This window comes from Apodemus sylvaticus, chromosome 3, assembly GCF_947179515.1.
Source record: "Apodemus sylvaticus chromosome 3, mApoSyl1.1, whole genome shotgun sequence".
Classification (NCBI taxonomy): domain Eukaryota; kingdom Metazoa; phylum Chordata; class Mammalia; order Rodentia; family Muridae; genus Apodemus; species Apodemus sylvaticus.
The window spans coordinates 143,857,422-143,871,907 of NC_067474.1; the positions used below are offsets into that span (position 1 = coordinate 143,857,422).

The following is a 14,486-nucleotide window of genomic DNA, read 5'->3' on the forward strand; positions in this document are numbered from 1 at the left end:
TCCATAGGACACAGGAACTGGGGGGCAGGGAGGAGGGCAGGGCCGGATCACCCCTCCGCCCCTCACCCCTGTCATCACAGAGTTTGGCTCTGAGCCCACCTCAGTGGAATCTCATGACTCACTAGATTCCTTGGCCAAGAAGCAGAGGAAAAGGGCAGGGCCAGGGGGTGCCAGAGACCCCCACTTTCCTGTTCCACGGAACCGTCCTGGTGACTCACTTTCTAATTCATGCTCAGAATGGGACCTTGTCCTAGAGGCTTCAACAGAACAGCAGGCAAAGGACACCAGCAAGGTTCCCTCTGTGCCCAGCCGTCCTCTGAGACTCTGTGGTGACTATCCTCCCTCAGATGGGACCCTTAGCAGGCTGTCCCTCTCTAGGCCTCGTTTCCCTGCACGTTACCACAGCCTCCCAGGGCCTTCTTGAACTTTCTTCTTCCTACAGATGAGGGGAAGCCAGCCAGGACTGGTAACGTGTCTAAAGACCCACAGCAGAGGGCTCCTTTTGTTTTCCTGTAGAGACGCAAAGCTCCTCTCCACTGTTCCTGGAATTCAGAGACCGTTTCGTTCTCAAGAGGCTGACCAGGGCAGCCATGCTCCACTGGGTGTCTGGAATTGAGCAGTCCAAATGGCACTCGGGCCAGGGCTAGTAGGCTTCTGTGTGCCCCTTGGTTATCTGGGCTTCAGGCAGTGATGCTGGAGACTGAGACACAGATCCACACGGGAAGCGATATCACAGTCTATGGGGTGTGTTGTTGTGTGCTGGACTTCCCTAAGGTTAAGGTATGGTAATTGTGCTTGAAGACTCTCCTGGCACATGCAATCAATCTCAGGACTAGGAGGTAGAGGAGGGAGGTTTAGGAATTCAAGATTGTCCTGGGCTATATAATAAGTTAAGGGACAGCCTGGGCTACTTGAGACTTTCTTTTTTAAAAATAAAAATAAAAGTTTTAATCGAGACCTAGTGGTACACATTAAGTGTATTGGAATACAGAGGTTGTGGGAGACAAAATACTGGTCGTGAGGGCTCAGGCTGTACCATCTCATGTCCTGCTTGTTCTGGTAGCTCGTTTTTGTGACAACCTGACACAAGGTAAAAATTATTGAAGAGGAGCCCCAGTTGAGAAAATGCCCCCATATGTGGGTGGGGCCATCTCTGGGCTTCTATAAGAAAGCAGGCTGAGCAAGCCATGGGGAGCAAGCCAGTCAGCAGCACCCTCCATGGCCTCTGCATCAGCTCCTGCTCCAGCTTCCTGTGCTGTTTGAGTTCCTGTCCTGATTGCTGTCGTGGATGACAGTGACTCAGAATTGTCAGTCAGTCGAACAACCCTTTGCTCCACTGGTGGCCTATTGACCATGGTCCTTTCATCACAGCAACAGAAACCATAACTAGGAAAACTTGTGTTAGGTTCCTTCTATCTGCTCAGTAAGGACTTATGGAGCTCCACCTACATACTGGGCTCTGCGACAGAAATGGAGCCTCGAGGGTTGATGTGCACAGACCCGGGTCCCACTGGGAAGTCCGAGAGGGGGATGAGCAGATGAACAGACATCACCAACACCGAGTGAGGTGAAGCTCACTCGAAGCCTGAGGACCTGACTGATGTAGGTCACTGTGGTCCCAGAGGCCAGGCGGTGTCTGAGCTGACATCCGCAGGAGGAGACTCGGGAACAGGCCTCGGGCTGGGACTGGTACTTAAGGACTTTGGATGCTCAGAAACAAAGCCCTGAGGCTGGCCACAGGTGAGTGTGCTGGAGCAGGAGGGCAGGGACAGAGGAGCTGGGGGCTGGGCTACTGCTGTAGAAAGGGGGCGGGTTGCCTTCTGCCACCGAAGAGATTTAAATCTGAATAAAGCCCAGGATGATGGCTCACACCTGTAACCCACTTGGGAGGTAGAGGGAGAAGGAATGTAAGTTTGAGGCCAGCCTGGGCTACCTAGGGAGAATCTGTCTATAAATAATCAATTAATCAATCAATTAATTAATTAACCAATTAATCAATTAACTGGTTTATACATGCAAAGGTCCTTTCTGCTGCTTGGTAGAAAACAGACTGTCATGGGCCTAGAATGGATTCTGTTTATTTGTTTGGTTTGTTTGTTGGTTGGTTGGTTGGTTCAAAGATGGGTTTCTCTGTGTAGCCCTGGCTCTCCTGGAACTCTCTCCATACACCAGGCTGGCCTCAAACTTAGAGATCCACCTGCCTCTGCCCTGCAAGTGCTGAGACCAAAGGCATGCGTCACCCCCACTGAACTAAGAATGGATTCTTAGAGGCTGTGTAGGAGGCAGCAAGGAAGCCCAGGCTGCTGGTCTCTGGGCTAGAACGAGCCACTGGTAGTGGGGATCAGAAGTGGGCCTGTTTGAGGCATATCGTGAAGGTGAAATTAGCCAGACTTGCCACAGAACGGGATGCCAGGAGCTCGAGAGACTAGAAATCAAGCAGGGCTGCTGGGTTGAAGGTCTGGCTGCCAAACCCCTGCTCTCCTGCCCACTGAGGGGCGGAGCTCCCTTGAATCTGAGTGAGCTCAGGAGAGTCTCCATGGAGGGAGCCAGGGTGACCTGTAGGGGACTCACAGTGAGGGTTGGAAAGGAGAAAGCCACCCCAGGCCCTGGAGTCTTTATAAACAGGCTGGCAGGGAAGCCAGATACAGGGTATGTTCCCTAGCTGTCCCGGCTGCTTCTGAGGAGGCAGAGGCAGGAGGAAGGAAGATTTGAGTCAGAGTTCAAGCAGGTTCAACATAGTGCAATATCGTCTCTAAACCTCTGACGGGGAGGAGGGGGTGGCCCGTGAGATGGAAGAAAACCAGGTGTGTCCAAAAGACAACAGGGATGGTTTCTAGGAAGGAGAGGATTATGGGTACAGCTGGGACACAGTCAGTTTATGGGAGACCCTGGGGGCAGTCCTGAAACTGAAAAAGGAGGGAGAGGTGAGTTTTGTGCTGTGAGCATACATCTATCCGGATTAGCCCACAAGGAAGTTGGAGCGAGTTGGCTGGGGCAACCTTACTGAGGAGGCGGGGAGACAGAACAACACACGGACACGACGCCCACCAACCCCAGTGGCTGCACAGCAAGTGGGGCAAGGGACTTGGAGGACAGAAGCAGAGGCGGCTCGTTGGTGAGCCTTCATGTGACGGAAGCAGAGAATCAATACTGGATAGAAGGGACACGAGGGTCAAGTGAGGGTTTTGTCCAAATATGGGAGATATAAAACCAAACCATGCACACGTGCCTGTGAGCCCAGAACTGGGGAGGGAGAGGGAGGAAGATCAGAAACTCCAGGTCATCCTCAGCTACATAGCACGAGGTCAGGGCCAATCTAGGCTACATGAGACCTCATCTCAAAATAAAATAAAACCATGTTCTGTGCTAACAGAGATGGCCTAGAAGAAGGAGCTAAAGATGTGGAGAAAGGGTTTACCGAGGAGGGAAGTCCTGTGTGTGTGTGTGTGTGTGTGTGTGTGTGTGTGTGTGTGTGTGTTAATGGTTGATGATGATGATGTTGGGGAATTGAACCCAGAGCCTCTTGCATGCTGTGTCTCTGGCCATGCAGGGTGACTAATTGAAGCCACTGACCCCGGCTACATAGTGACCCCAATTTGCTGTTAGCTAGCTATTTTGTAGAATGTTATCTCTCACACTCACCAAGCACCAAGGATGAATCTTTTCCTAACTAACATTATTAACTCTGCTTAGAAATGAGAAAGTCAAACCTCAGAAAGATTCTTGAACTTGCTCAAGACCACCCATCAGTCAAGGGACAAAGCAGGGTCAGGGGCCCATGCCCCAAGAGACCCAGTCACGCTGTTTCTGCAACAGCCACAGTCTTCAAAGGATTAGGCCAGCTCTCACACTGATAATTAGGTTGCCAGTTGTGTGTGGAAGTGGGGAGGTACGGAGGGAAGACACAGCTTTCTCACTGTGTCATATTTCTGGGCCCAGTCTGTGTCAGGAGTGTTAGGAACCAGCTGAGCCTGCAGGGCCCTGGGTGCTGAAGTTGGCTTGCCGTGTACTGACACCGTGTCTCCACCAATAGTCACGTCTAGAGTGTTAGTTCTTCAAACCCTATGCCAGGAATCCTGGGATACTCGGAGCCGACACCCCTCTTGCTCCTTTTCTACAGCAATAATGGAGACTGCTAGCAAACGCTTTCCCCTGAGATGTACCCCCCCCCAGCCCTTTTTACATCTTATATCAAGGCAGACCTTCAACTACAGTCTTGAATTCATGCTATAGCCCAAGGAAGCCTTGAACTTGGGATCCTTTTGTCTCAGCTTCTCCAACTGGTCCCACTTCTTATCCTTAATTCTTGCTACTCGGTCGGATCCACTTTCACTGAAGCACGAAGTCCAGGATCAACAGCTCGCATCCTCCTCATGCGGAGGAGCTCAGAGGTGATGGTCTCCCGGCAGGCGCCTGTTTACAGGAGCCTGTGGTCCAGGCTCCTGGAGCTGGCACTATTCCCATGCCTGTTTACAGGAGCCTTTCCATATCTCACTTACATTTCCGGGAAGTCTCCGTTGTCCCAGCCAGGAAGATCAACAAACACAAGAGCACGGGATAAGTGCAAGGTTTCTCCCAGGGCCAGCGGTGTGGGTCACACTTTCCCTTTTTGTCCCATATCACAAACAGTAAGCCCCCAGTGTTGGGATGAACCCCAGCCCTGTGAGGAATCTCTTTCTTTCTCTTTGGAGAAAGCATCAGCACATGGACTGAAGGGGTGGGGCCTTCAGAAGTCCACGCCCCATCCCAGTCCCTGGCTTTAGAGACCGGTTCTGAGCTGGGAAAAGGTCTTTGTAAACTGGGTGTGCTGGTACTTCTAGCCCTTGGGAGGTGGAGGCAGGAGAATCAGGAATTCAAGGCCAGCCTGGGGCTACTTGAAGCCCTGTCTCAGAAAAGGGGAAAAGAAAGAAAGGGAGAGAAGGAAGAAACCCCACATTTTGTCACCTTAAATGGTCAAGTTGGTGGAAATGTTATCACGCCCACGAAGCTAACAATGGTCCCCACCTGAAAGATGCACGAGACCTTAGATCCTGTGTGTCAGTTGAAATGTGCTAAGATCAAATCCAAGTAAGGAGGGAACCAGCACAAAGCAGCCTGTGCTGCAAATGAACTGGCTCAGGGGATGTCAAGTCGTCCCGAGGCCCAGCGGGGTGGGGTGGGGCACCCGGTCTGCAGGAGGACCATTAGTCAGTCTGCAGTTTAACTCTCAAGAGAAAAGTCACCTTGGAAGGGTGTGGTCACTCGCCCACTCTGCAGTAATCTGCAGTAAGGACGTGTCCTGCAGAGACTCTGGAACCAGAAGAGGCCCTATGCCTCAGTTTCTCCATGTGTGAAATCAATATTACTTTACTGATAGAACATTGTGGGATCCTATGAATTTTTAGCTGCAAGGCACAACTGACAATATTGACACAGCACAAATGTAAAACAAGTGTCTACTGTTATTACACTGATGGGAAACAAACCAGTCACGACCTCCGAATGGTCCAGCAGACTTCAACACGCTCCAGCCGAGCCCGCCCCCAGAAACATGGTAGAGACCAGCCTGCACAAACCTCCCGAGTTAATGCCCCCTAAAACCAGATTACACCAGTCAAAACAGGATTAGTGCAGTCAGTCTGGGATCCTTGCATGCTGCTCGCACCCACGCAGGTCTTCCTGAGCTCTGAGCACGTCGGCTTTCAGAACAGTCTGGCTCCCAGGGGTGGGCAGTGATGCCCAGGCAGAGAGGGCGGAAGTCGACTCGGAAGGCGGGCAGACACACCAAGCAGTGTGACCGCTGCTAAGAGAAACACTCAAATTCCCTGTGTCAGCTCGAAGCTGCTTTACTCAAACTAAACAAGAGACAGGACTGTGGGGTCCAGGGTCCCGAGAGCTGGCTCAGCGGGGGATGGTACTCGTTCTCCATCCTGACGCCACCTTGATTCCTCAGGCCTCAAACGATGCAAGGAGAGAAGACTCCAGCAAGTTGTCATCTGACCTCTATGTGTACACTGTGGCATGTGTGTGCTCCTCAACTCTGTCTGTCTGTCTCTTTCACACACACACACACACACACACACACACACACACACACACACACACAACACATTTCATGGAGTCTGCCAGCACTGCCGAGACAGGGTGACTTCACGGTCAGGAGCTGTGTGGCAATGGTGGCTGCAGGCGGTGGTAGTGAAGTAGACAGGGCTGACGTAGTGGGCAACAGGGCCATCCCAGCAGTCCCAGGCTCTCCTACAAACCATCATTGGCAGAATAGTGTTACTCTCTGCCTCCTGGTGGGGCAGACGCTGGAAAGGAGGCTGGGTGGCAGCAGTCTTCCTAGGCCAGCCACCAGACCCTGAGAAAGTAGAGGGCCCAGGAGGGTTTCCAAGTCCCCACATGGCTTCTTTGACACATGCACCTGAGCAGAGAGGCATGCAGGCTGCCAGTCAAAGCCCTCCCCGCCCCGGGCCTGTTGTGTTTCTGCCGTGCTTCAGTGTGACAGAGTGGCAGAGAGCAAGTCACCACCCTGTCAGTGTCTCACAACCCCATATCTGAAGTGAAGCAGCGTCTCTTCTGCTCACCAATGGGGTCAGAGTGCATGGAGATCCAAGGGTTCATGGGGCCCAACCCTCTAGCTGCAATTGAAGGAGCCAGGAGGAGTGGATCATGCTGGGCGTCTCCCAGGGGCAGCGCAGCAGACTGAGCATCACTCCTGAGTTATCTCATTCCTCCCTTAATACCTGATAAGTTTTATCATTCCCATTTCACAGATGGGAACACTGAATCAGTCAGAAGACCTGCTCAGACACAGATCTTTAAGAAACGGGCCTTGTCCCTGGGGCCTCTGGAGCAGCAGGCAGACATGGGGAGGCCAGAGATCAACGGCTGGATGGAAAAATAGCCCAGAATCAGCCTGGACCCAGGAAGGAGCTTCTGTGATGCATTGCACAAAGATTTCTGATTTTCTGCCTGTTAGTGTGATGTTATGGTTCAAAAAACATCTGTAAATGGGTCATGGTGATTCAGGCTTGTAATCCTAGTGTGTGGTGGCTGAGACAGAAGGAGCTCCTTGAGTTCAAGGCCAGTCTCAGCATCAGAATCCCTCTGTCCCTGTCTGTCTCTGTCTGTCTGTCTCTCCATCTCCTTCCCTCTCCTTCCCTTCTTCTCCCTCCCTCCCCCCCCCCCCCTCTCTCTCTCTCTCTCACACACACACACACACACACACACACACACACACACCAGGAGGGGCTAGAGAGATGGCTCAGTAGATAATGTGCCTAACCAAGCACAAGGATCTGAATTTCAACCTCCTGTATTCACCTAAAGCCAGATGTGCAGGCTCACATCTATAACCCTAGTGCTAGGATCTGGTGCAAGGATAGGATAGGGCTTGGGGAAGGACAGTCTTCTTCTTTTTTAAAGATTTATTTATATGTAACTATGCTGTAGCTATCTCCAGACACACAAGAAGAGGGCATCAGATCCCATTACAGATGGTAGTTAGCCACCATGTGGTTGCTGGGATTTGAACTCAGGACCTTTGGAAGAACAGTCAGTGCTCTTAACCACTGAGCCATTTTTCCAGGACAGTCTTCTGAGATGGCAAACTCTGCGTTCACTCAGTGAGAGGCCCTGTCTCCAAAAATAAGGAGAAGAAACCATTGAGGAAGAAATCAGCCTTCGGCCTCCACACTCACCTTTGAAGAGAAAGACTCGACTCCACCACACAGAACAAAGCAAAAACTAAGGCGTGGAGAGAACACGGCAGGGTGCATCGCTGCACTTGGAGGACTGAGGCAGAGATCTAGGAGTTCTAGGCCAGCCTTGGCTATAAAAGGAGTTTAAGACCTGTTGTCAAACAGCAATAAAATAAAATAAAACAAAATGTCTTGCTCTGCCTTGTCCTCCTCTGGTTCTCTGTCCCCACCCCTCTCAGGTCACCTTCCCTGGATTCTTTCAGAGTTTGTTTATATACATGCAAAAGTGACTGCTTACTAGGTGGGGACTGCGGCAGTGGTCGCAGCTTCGGAGCTCACCTTTAATCCCAGCACTCAGGGAGGCAGAGGCAGGAGAATCTCTGTGAGTTCCCAGTCAGCCTGGTCTACAGAGTGAGTTCCAGGACAGCCAGGGCTGTTACCAAGAGCAACTCTGTCTCAAACAAAACAAAACAAAAAACCTGACTGCTTGCTTCTAGCACTCGTTTCCATAGAAACGCTGGCAAACAGCACCAAGCCATCCCCCTTCTCACTAGCAACGAGCGGCTGAGATCAGTGATCAGAGGTCTTCCTGGCTCCCCAACACCGTTGTGTAACACCTTGCTAAATACACTGAGGTCATTCATAACTAGATCTCCAGAGCCAGGATGGGTTCTGGAGTCACGTCTGTTGGTTCCGTCTTGTGCTAGAACCCACAGCCCAGCACGTGTTTCCTCTGAGCTCTACCCTCTGCCCCAGAGCGGTTCTTACCTTATATCTCTGTTGTTTTGAGACAGGCTCTTCGGTGGTAGCCTTCCTTGGCTTACAAGCTCACAGCAGGCCTCTTGTCTCAGCTGGGGCTATAGACACAAGTCACCAGATCTGGCTTATTTTTTAATCTTAGAATCGTAAACAGTGCTACAACAAACCATTGTGCGTACACTGTTTCAACCGTGGGCAAGAATATTGACAGGCTAAGTCCCCCAGCTACACTGAAGTCACTAGATTGATTTTCTTTTGATCTTTTCTTTTCCCCTTCTGGCTCTCCTGGAACTCCCTCTCTATAGATCAGTTTGGCTTCAAACCCAGCTGCCTCTGCCTCCTGGATGCTGGAATGAGAGGAGATCCCACCACCACCACCACTGCCCAGCTTCAACGGGCTTTCTATTGCTGCCTATCAGATTACCTCGCACTCCGAAGTTAAAGACAACTGGTGTTCAGCACTTACCCCGTGCTGGAAAGTCTTTTCAGATGCACGTGAGGCTTAGCTCTCACTTGGAGATGCTGGAAGGGAGCAGCTTCCAGTTCATTCCTGTACCAGCGTTTGGTTTCTGGAAGCATAGTCCTAGGGCCCCTGCTGTCTTGGTGGCTACCAGCCTAGAACTCCAGAGTCCCTCTTGCTTCCTTCAACGGCAATCGAGAATCATCATGATGGCTTCCCCCCCCACCCCCACCCCCGCCTTTGAATCCACAACTTCTACTGGGGAAAGCCCAGGCTTCCAAGGGGGTTCCCCTGCCCTGTCTCCATCCACCCAGGATAATCTCCCCATTCCAGATCAACTGACTTGAAGACAGGGGCCTCACCTGCCCGTCTTCAAGCTCCCTTTTACCACTTAATGGGCTCTAAGCACTGAATTCTGTCTGATGGACACAGGGCCATGACACATACCAGTGCATGGCCTTGTGGAGATGAGACCCATGCGGGTCACCTCAGGATTCTGCCTCCTGTGGGTATTTTTATGATTTTGCTAAAGATTGCCATCTTGTCCCACATAAGGGCTGCATGAAGGCGCGCCTCTCCCTAGCAGTAATGTGCATGCCTGCTCGCTCGGGGAAGGCTGCCTAAGAACGTTATCAAACTGGGCTTCTGCCAATCTGATAGGAGAAAAATGGAATCTAAATGTATTTTAAACTTGCGATTATGTTATGCATAACAGCGAGCATTTCTTCAAAAGCATAAAAACAGTTTCTAATATTTTGCGGCTTCCAATTTTTTAAATTTTAAAAAATTATGGTTAGGGGGAGGTTGGAGTTTGGGGTGTACACAGAGGCCGGAAGAAGGAGGCAGGGGGAGACTCTGCCCTATTTGAGGCAGGGTCTCTTCCTCAACACGGGGCTCATACTTTGGGCTAGGCATGCAGCCAGCAAGCTGCAGTAATTCCCACAATACAGACATACTCTAGACCATGAAGTTTCAGCCTGAGAATGTCTGAACCCAGGGCCCTTCAGGGACCCAGATCTGAGCCAAATCACTATTTACATATGGAGAACTCAACTCTCAAAGACAGCGCTTCCAGAAAGAGGAGAAGAAAAAGCAAGTGTGTGAAACCCAAGTTCAGGTCCTCAGCGTCTCAACGCAATTTCTCTTAACCACTGAGCCACTTCTTCAGATCCCAGGTTTCTTCTGTTTGTCTGTTACTTGCTGCTTTAAATACTTTTTTTTTATATGTATGAGTGTTGCCTGTATAGATGTCCGTGGGCCATTTGCATGTCTGATTCCTATGGAAGCCAAAGAGCATCAGATCCCCTGGAACTGAAATTATAGATAGTTGTAAAAGGCCGTGTGGGTGCTGGGAATATCTTTTGGAATCACCCAGGTCCTCTGGAAGTGCAGCCAGTGCGATTAACCACTGAACTGTCTCTTAAGTTCACACTAATGAAGCCTTTAGTTTTAAGCCAAGAAATGCCATTCTTTCAAACTACAAAATTAAAATGTTCAGATTTATTTATTTTATATGTATAAGTGTTTTGCCCATGTGTATGCATGTATGCATGTATGTATGTATGTATGTATACCATATACATATCTGGTGCCCAGAAGAGGGAGTCGGTTCATGAGGAACTAGTTATGGTTATGAGCTGCCATGTGGGTGCTGGGAATCGAACCTGGGTCCTCTACAAGAGAATAAGAAATTGCTCAATAACTGTTGAGCCATTTCTCTAGCTTTTCCAAAATTAATTTGAAAAATAAACTCTTCTCTTTTTTCCTTGTAATGTAGTTATACGTCCATTGTTTGCTTTTGTAATTTCTCGTTTCGGAGGGGGGTTGCTTGTTTTTCGAGGCAGGGTTTCCCTTATGTATCTCTGGCTATCCTGGAACTTGCTCTGTAGCCCAGGCTGACCTCAATTCAGAGATCCACTTGCCTCTGCCTCCCAAGTGCTGGGATTAAAGGTGTGGGGCTACCACCACCAGGGTGTCTCTCATGTAGCTCAGGTTGGCTTGGAACTCACCACTTAGGCAAGCGTGCCCTCGAGTTCCTGCTGTGGATCTGCTGCTGCTGCCCTCTTCCCTCAGCCTCCCAGATTCTGGGGTTACAGGCCTACACATCTGTTTTTATGTGCTGAGACTGAGGACTCCTATGTGTCTTACAGGCCTTCTACAAACAGTTACACCTGCAAGCCCTGGTTAGGTGGGTGGTTATAAAGTCTTGCCATGTAGCCCAGGCTATACAGGTTATAAAGTCTTGCTGTGTACCCTCAAACTTCTGCTCTTCCTGCCTCTGCCTCCCACGTGCTAAGATTACAGGCCTGTGCTACGGTGTCCCAGCTGGTGCCATTTTTTAAATCTAGTGGCTCCTGGAGCTGGACCTCACAAAGCGTGGGCTTTGGGAAAGAAGCAGCTGTTGGAGACTCTATCCGTGATACTGGCTTCTGCCAGGCCAGCTGCAAACCCTGCCCAACTCCGCCTTCCCACACTCACTGAATCCTCGCAGCAGGTGTGGGGTGGAGTGGGGGGAGCTGAGTCTTAAGTGTGAGGTAGTGAGCTAAATATGGTAGCCTACGACTTTAGTCTCAGCACTTGGGAGGCAGAGGCAGACAGGTCTCTGTGAGTTTGAGGCCAGTCTGGTCTACATAGTGATCTAGGATAACCAGAGCTACAAAGTGAGAGCCTGTCTGTAGATGATAGATAGATAGATAGATAGATAGATAGATAGATAGATAGATAGATAGATAGATAGATAAGAGAGGACGTCTTGGAGCAGAGATGCCTGCCATCAGCCTCTGCAGTTAGGAGGCAGAAGCAAGCCGACCTCTATGACTTTGAGATCCACCTGAGCTGCATAGTGAGACCCTGTATCAACAAATAAAAAGATGGAATGGAGAAGACAAGTTCATCCGTGTAGTGCAGGGAACAAAGACGGGCAGGTGTGAGAACCAATGGGAACTCAGCCTGGAAAGGGTTAGCAGACCCCATATCCTCAATGGTGGGCATGACTTACCTCGGTGCCCCTCCCCCATGTTAGAGGAGGCATCTCCCAGAGCTTGTTAAATGGAGTGAGATGGAAGGAAAACGAGGTTTTGAACCTTAAGAGAACTCATCTTCTCTTTATTCCCACAGCGAGGAGCAAAGATAACTAAACCTGGCCTGCAGCGTCATCGCGGACCCTGGGCTCTCGCTGCACACCACTGCCATCTTGTGGGCAACAGGGAATTCTCTGTGTCAGACTTTCCCGTGCCAGGTCTAGTTTGGAACAGAAGGTAAAGCGCAGAGACCCAGGCTGAACCACTTTACTCAGTGGAGAAATCAAGCCTCAATGAGGGCACTGCACAGACTTGGGAAGAAGAGGCTAGACCCCACGTAAGCTAGCTCAAAGTTTACTGCACAGCTCTGTTTGGGTTTTTGTTTTCTTTTAAATTTTTTATTAAAAAATTATTTATGCCGGGCGGTGGTGGCGCACGCCTGTAATCCCAGCAATCTGGGAGGCAGAGGCAGGCGGATTTCTGAGTTCGAGGCCAGCCTGGTCTACAGAGTGAGTTCCAGGACAGCCACGGCTACACAGAGAAACCCTGTCTCCGAAAAACCAAATCCAAAAAAAAAAAAAATTATTTATTGCCGGGTGGTGGTGGTGCACGCCTATAATCCCAGCACTCTGGGAGGCAGAGGCAGGCGGACTTCTGAGTTCGAGGCCAGCCTGGTCTACAGAGTGAGTTCCAGGACAGCCAGGGCTACACAGAGAAACCCTGTCTCAAGAAAAAAAAATTATTTATTGACTTGTTAAGTACGAGTGCTTCTCTCACATGTATGTGTGTGCACTTGCATACCCGACATCCAGGATGGTCAGAAGAGGATTCTCTGGGACTGGAGTTAGACTAGTGTGAACTGCCACGTGGGTGCCGGGGATTGAACCCTGGGCCTCTGGAAGAGCAACCAATGTTCGTGATCTCTAAGCATTTCTCCAGCACGCCTGGTTTTATCAGATGTAAGGGCCCGAGCAGGTGACCTCATCTCTCTGAGCCACACTCTTCACCTAAGCAGAGGCTGCTCTTCCAACTATATAGCAAGTTTGAGGCTAGCCCAGGCTACATGATATCCTTTGTCAACCCTGCCCCGCCCCCTCCTAAATGATATGACAGCTGAGGTGGTCAGGGTGCTGGGCAGCCAGGGTCAAGGAGTTCCCAGAAGAAAGGGAGTAGTCACCATAAACTGAGCAGGAAGTCCCCTTTTATTGTGACATTTATTGGACATTTCCTGCCTCTGGGCAGTTTGGCCTGTTGTGCTGATGACTCCACAAAGGACGACAGATAAAAGTTCAGAGCACAGGTGGTGTCTGGTGTGGTAGCACACGCGGGGAACTTCAGCACGCAGAAGGCAGAGGCAGGTGGACTTCTGTGAGTTCTAGGATAGCCTGGTCTACATATTGAGTTCCAGGACAACCAGATCGACACAATCAGACCCCATCTCAAAACAAACACACGAGCAAAAAAAAAATGTAATCACAGAGTTTGCAGGAAAATAGGTGGGATTTAAATACTAAGCTAGGTCACAGACTCTCAGAAAGAAAAAGAATGCATGTCCTGCCTCATAAGTGGCATAGTATTTGCATATGCATATATGCAAATGCCCATGTAAGCACAGGATAACATGTAGAGACGGAATAAAAAGAGAAGCAGAGGAAGGGCTCCGTGACTACTCACATAGACGTTCTCTGACTTGTGTAGCTTTGGGGCTGGTTAATTCTGGTGTGTGATGGTTTTCATCAACAATGTTTTTTATAATAAAGATTTTTTAAAAGATTTATTCATTTTTATCAGTTTAGGCATTATCCGTTTATTATAAAGGGGAGGCATGGAAATTATTTACATGAGGAAATAGTTCAGAACGTCAGTGGAGTGGGCAGTTTCATGCGACATCATTTCAACAGTGATTTCAGTCGACAAACTTCCCAAGAATGTCACTCTCCCTAAAGAAGAAAGAATTCTTTGGTGCCTCCATACTCTGGGAGAAGAACTTTATCTCCAACTTTCACACTGACAGGCTGAACCTCTCCACCCTTTCCTTTCTGCCTGACCCCACAGCCGCGACTGTTGCTTGCAAACTTTTCCTTGAGACTTTTCTGGAAGCATAAAGCCACCTTTGGTTACAGTTTCAGCAGCACTCCTTTCAACCAATACTCTGCCAAAGAGCAGAAGAAACTTCCTAAAAGCTTGTCTAGCCATGACTTGCTCGGCTGCCTCAGCTCTGGACTCTGCAGTCAGCGATTTATTCATTTTATGTAAGTGAGTACACTGTTGCCACTGTCTTTAGACACTCCAGAAGAAGGCATCAGATCCCATTGAAGATGGTTGTGAGCCACCATGTGGTTGCTGGGAATTGACTCAGGACCTCTGGAAGAGCAGTCAGTGCTCTTAACCGCTGAGCCATCTCTCCAGCCCTATAATATTTTTAAAAACATAAGCAATCCGGGCGGTGGTGGCGCACGTCTGTAATCCCAGCACTCTGGGAGGCAGAGGCAGGCAGATTTCTGAGTTCGAGGCCAGCCTGGTCTACAGAGTGAGTTCCAGGACAGCCAGGGCTACACAGAGAAA

At 49.9% G+C, this 14,486-nt stretch overlaps 1 pseudogene; it reads right to left on the reverse strand.

The window, feature by feature from the left end:
• Positions 1–13,827: 13,827 nt before the first annotated feature.
• LOC127680116 (10 kDa heat shock protein, mitochondrial-like) lies at positions 13,828–14,117 on the reverse strand (annotated as a pseudogene).
• Between the last annotated feature and the right edge of the window lie 369 nt (positions 14,118–14,486).